Source organism: Carcharhinus amblyrhynchos, unplaced genomic scaffold (assembly GCF_965287045.1).
Source record: "Carcharhinus amblyrhynchos unplaced genomic scaffold, sCarAmb.v2.hapA scaffold_37, whole genome shotgun sequence".
NCBI classification, from domain to species: domain Eukaryota; kingdom Metazoa; phylum Chordata; class Chondrichthyes; order Carcharhiniformes; family Carcharhinidae; genus Carcharhinus; species Carcharhinus amblyrhynchos.
In genome coordinates, this window is record NW_027649778.1 from 3,002,120 (window position 1) to 3,007,574 (window position 5,455).

Below are 5,455 nucleotides of genomic sequence, written 5' to 3' on the forward strand. Positions count from 1 at the left end.
CTGGATTGTTCTGTAGTTTTGCTTCACTCCAGAGGGGAGTTTGCTGAAGGTGAGATGAAACGTTGCAGCACAGAGGATCGAGGAGAGCGTTGGGGTGATGACACTGCCTCGTGTGACACTGAAATCGGTGGGATTGTAAAAGGTGCAATGACGAAATAAGGAGTTTACAGATGGATATGGATAGGCTCGGTGAGTCAACATGTGGCAGATGGAGTTTAATGTAGATAAGTTTGCAGTTATCCACTTTGGTTGTTAGAATGGAAAGGCAACTTATTATCTAAATGGAGAGAGACTATTTGTGCAGCAGTGCAGAGGGATCTGGGTGTCCTTGTGTATGAGTCAGAGGAAACTGGTACAGCAGGTAATAAGAAAGGAAAATGGGATTTTGTGTTTATTGCTAAAGGAATAGAATATAAAAGTTGAGGGGGGGTGGTTTACAAGATCATGAGAGGCATGGACAGAGTGGATAGTCAGAAGCTTTTTCCCCAGGGTGGAAGAGTCAATTATTAGGGGGCACAGGTTTAAGGTGCGAGGGGCAAGGTTTAAAGGAGATGTATGAGGCAAGTTTTTTTCCATTGTGGGATGGTGGGTGTCTGGAACTCGCTGCAGGGAGAGACTTTTGAGGGGCGTCTGGACAAATACGTGAATAGGATGGGAATAGAGGGATAGGGTCCCTAGAAGGGTAGGGTGTTTTAGTTCAGTTGGGGCAGCATGGTCAGTGCAGGAGTGGAGGGCCGAAGGGCCTGTCCCAGTGCTGTAATTTTCTTTGTTCTTTGTTCTTTATCACACCCAAGTGGCCCAACTTTGAAATTAAGGTTCTGCCCCCTCATTCTGGAGCACCCCCTCCCCGCACCCACCCCGCACACATCCACCAGAGCAAATCCTTTGTCCCTACTCCACACACCCCCCCAATCCTTTAATTTTCTTAAACACCTCAATCGAATCACCTCGAGTCTTCTTCCACTGAGAGAAGAGCAATCTAACCCTGTCAGCCCAAGGTTCTGGTGAATCCCACCCGCACCGCCCCCCCCCGCCACACACACACACACACACACACACACACACACACACACACACACACACACACCACACACACACACACACACACACACACACACACGGCTGACGGGTGGATGATACGGAATTGAAAACTCTTGTTCCAAGCGGGAACCGACCAAAGCTTTGGAACTGAGGTGTGCCTTCCCAGAGGGTGTTGAGTGTGTGGACTTCACCACCACAGAGAGTAGTTGAGTTGTGAGATTTCAAGAAGAATTTAGATGTAGCTCTTGGGGCTAAAGGGATCAAGAGATATGGGAGAGAAGTGGGGGGGGGCGGAAATCAGGTTATTGGATTAGATGATCATCCATCATTAAGATGAATGGCGGTGCAGGCTAGGAGGGCTGAATGGCCTCCTCCTGCTTCTAGTTTCCGTGTTTGAAAAGGAGAAGTTGGGGGAAAATTGGCTTTGAGCGCGTGCAAACACGGACAGGTCACGTGTAGGCCCAGGCTCCGGTCGCCGTGGCAACACCTTGCTGCTTACACCCATCTAATTGCGCCGTACAAAGGTAATTTTATCCAAATAATTTCAACGTGCTCTCTGGAAATCTGAGCAAGCTGTTTGCATTCTCCTCACCACCCGAGGTGTCCATTAGCCTGCTCCTGACGACACTGTGATCCGTCCCCGCTAGCAACTAAATTATAACCCAATCCCTATGATTAACATCCCTCCTAGGTTCCAGCAAACAATCTGAAGCTACAACAACAACCCACAGAGCTGGAACAGCATTTACGTAGCGCCTTCAACAGAATAAAACATTTCACACAAAAGTCACCAGGTTAATGTGCAGGTTCAGTTGGCAGTTAGGAAGGCAAATGTAATGTTAGCATTCATGTTGAGAGGGCTAGAATACAAGAGCAGGGATGGACTTCTGAGGCTGTATAAGGCTCTGGTCAGACCCCATTTGGAATATTGTGAGCAGTTTTGGGCCCCGTATCTAAGGAAGGATGTGCTGGTCTTGGAAAGGGTCCAGAGGAGGTTCACAAGAATGATCCCTGGAATTTGATTTGATTTGAATCCATTGGTCCTCAATGCTTCTCCCTAACCCTAACCCCAACCCCGGGGACCCCAAACCGACCCCAAACCCGGGGACTCCAACCCTGGGGACCCCAACCCTGGTGATCCCCAACTGACCCCAACACCAGGGACCCCAACACCACGGACCCCCAACCTACCCCAACCCCCCCCAACCTCAGGGACCCCAACCCCGGGGACCCCAACCCCGGGGACCCCAAACCCGGGGACCCCAACCCCGGGGACCAACATTTCGTTCTTCAGTTTTTCAGTTTGTGCACTTTTTAAATTTGATTTATTATTGTCACATGTATTAACATAGTGAAAAGTATTGTTTCTTGTGCCCTATACAGACAAAGCATACCATTCATAGAGAAGAAAAGGAGAGGGTGCAGAATGTAGTGTTACAGTCATAGCGAGGGTGTAGAGAAAGATCAACTTAATGTGAGGTAGGTCCATTCAAGAGTCTGACAGCAGCAGGGAAGAAGCTGGTCTTGAGTCGGTTGGTACGTGACCTCAGACTTTTGTAACTTTTTCCCGATGGAAGAAGGTGGAAGAGAGAATGTCCGGGGTGTGTGGGGTCCTTGATTATGCTGACTACTTTTCTGAGGCAGTGGGAAGTGTAGACAGAGTCAATGGTTGGGAGGCTGGTTTGTGTGATGGATTGGGCTACATTCACAACCCTTTGTAGTTCCTTGTGGTCTTGGGCAGAAACTGTGATACAACCAGAAAGAATGCTTTCTATGGGGCATCTGTAAAAGTTGGTGAGAGTCGTAGCGGACATGCCAAATTTCCTTAGCCTTCTGAGAAAGTAGAGGCGTTGGTGGGGCTTTCTTATCTATAGTGTCGGTGTGGTGGGGGGGACCAGGACAGGTTGTTGGTGATCTGGACACCGAGAAACCTGAAGCTCTCGACTATTTTCACTTCATCCCTGTTGATGTAGACAGGGGCAGGTTCTCCACTACACTTCCTGCAGTCGATGACCATCTCCTTCATTTTACTGATATTGCCAGCTCACCAGCTCACCAGATTCTCTATCTCGATCTCTGTCTAAATACAAAAAAAATTGAATAAAGTCTTAACCATCCCGAAATTATGGAGAAAATAACAGAGTTTAAATTGGCCCAAATCCCTCGAGCACTCAGCCACTCAGTGGTGAGTTCCTCAATATAACTGACCAATCATATAACATTCCAAGATCACTGCAGCCTCCTCCAGCCCCCTACACCCCCTCCCTATCTCTGTAACCTCCTCCAGCCCCCTACACCCCCTCCCTATCTCTGAAACCTCCTCCAGTCCCCTACACCCCCTCCCTATCTCTGAAACCTCCTCCAGCCCCCTACACCCCCTCCCTATCTCTGTAACCTCCTCCAGCCCCTACACCCCCTCCCTATCTCTGAAACCTCCTCCAGCCCCCTACACCCCCTCCCTATCTCTGTAACCTCCTCCAGCCCCTACACCCCCTCCCTATCTCTGTAACCTCCTCCAGCCCCTACACCCGCTCCCTATCTCTGTAACCTCCTCCAGCCCCTACACCCCCTCCCTATCTCTGTAACCTCCTCCAGCCCCCTACACCCCCTCCCTATCTCTGTAACCTCCTCCAGCCCCCTACACCCCCCTCCCTATCTCTGTAACCTCCTCCAGCCCCTACACCCCCTCCCTATCTCTGTAACCTCCTCCAGCCCCCTACACCCCCTCCCTATCTCTGTAACCTCCTCCAGCCCCCTACACCCCCTCCCTATCTCTGTAACCTTCTCCAGCCCCCTACACCCCCTCCCTATCTCTGTAACCTCCTCCAGCCCCCTACACCCCCTCCCTATCTCTGTAACCTCCTCCAGCCCCCTACACCCCCTCCCTATCTCTGTAACCTCCTCCAGCCCCCTACACCTCTTCCTATCTCTGTGATCTCTCCTAGACCATACAATCCTCTCTATCTGTAACCTCCTTCAATCCCTACACCCCTCCTTATCTCTCCAGCCTTCTACACCCCTCTGAGGTTTCCCGTGCTACAATTCTGGCCTCTCGAGCGTCCCAGATGACGATGGCTCCGTCATTGGTGGCCGTGACTTCAGCAGTGTTGCTGGGGAGGGGGGGGGTCAAAACTCTGGAATTCCTTCCCTATACCCCTCCCTCTCTCCACCTCTCTCTTGCTAGAAGACGTTTGCTTAAGATCGATGTCTGCGCCCGAGGTTTTGGCTGCATGTCCCCTAATATCTGTCTCTGCGGGACTCAGTGGGATTGTTTGTGGGAGCGTATCTGGGAATGTTCGAGCCAGGGGTGATATATAAATGCAGGTTGCTGCTCGGTCCACGTGCAGTTGCCACCGCGCAGCCTGAGATTCTGCTCAGGCTGCCGTGCGTTTGGCCTGATTGGCGGAGATCGAGTTTCCGTCTCAGTCTCTGTGCTGAATTATTAAGAAAACATGATCCTCTGTCTCTCTCTCTCTCTCTCTTCCCCCGCCCCCGGGGGGTGGTCCTGGGGACCAATAAGCCGTTCTGGAGCTTGGTGCCGAGGTGGGGTTTGGACGAGGGATTGTCAGACTGGCCGCCGAGTTGGGAGGTGGTCCCGTTCTCCCTCGGAGCGCCGGCCAGCCGTTGTGTGTAGTGGGGGGTCGGAAAGAGAGACCCTTTCCCCCGCCGGACGCCATGTCCATCCTGAGCTCCTTTGGCTTCACGGAGGAGCAGGTGGCCTGCGTGTGTGAGGTTCTGCAGCAGGGCGGGAGCGTGGACAGGCTGGGCCGCTTCCTGTGGTCACTGCCAGCCTGCGAGCAGCTTCACAAGAACGAGAGCGTCCTCAAAGCCAAGGCGGCTGTGGCCTTCCACCGCGGAAACTTCCGCGAGCTTTACAAGATCCTGGAGAGCTGCCAGTTCTCGGTGCAGAGCCACCCCAAGCTCCAGCAGTTCTGGCTCAAGGCCCACTACACGGAGGCCGAGAAGCTGAGGGGGAGGCCCCTGGGGGCGGTGGGCAAATACAGGGTCCGCAGGAAATTCCCCCTGCCTCGCACCATCTGGGACGGAGAGGAGACCAGTTACTGCTTCAAGGTCAGTTTCTTGGGCTGGGGACGGAGTGACTGTATGTGTGTGTGAGTGTGAGTCTGTGTGTGTGTGTGTGTGTGTCTGTGTGTGTGTGAGTGAGTGTGTCTGTGTGTGTGTGAGTGTGAGTCTGTGTGTGCGTGAGTGTGTGTGTGTCTGTGTGTGCGTGAGTGTGAGTCTGTGTGTGTGTGTCTGTGTGTGTGTGAGTGTGAGTGTGAGTCTGTGTGTGCGTGAGTGTGAGTGTGTGTCTGTGTGCGTGAGTGTCTGTGTGTGCGTGTGTCTGTGTGTGCGTGAGTGTGAGTGTGTGTCTGTGTGCGTGAGTGTGAGTGTGAGTCTGTGTGTGCGTGAGTGT

At 52.4% G+C, this 5,455-nt stretch overlaps 1 pseudogene; it reads left to right on the plus strand.

The window, feature by feature from the left end:
• Nucleotides 1-3,967: 3,967 nt before the first annotated feature.
• On the plus strand, nt 3,968-5,172 carry LOC145362249 (homeobox protein six1a pseudogene; annotated as a pseudogene).
• The last annotated feature ends 283 nt before the right edge of the window (nt 5,173-5,455 follow it).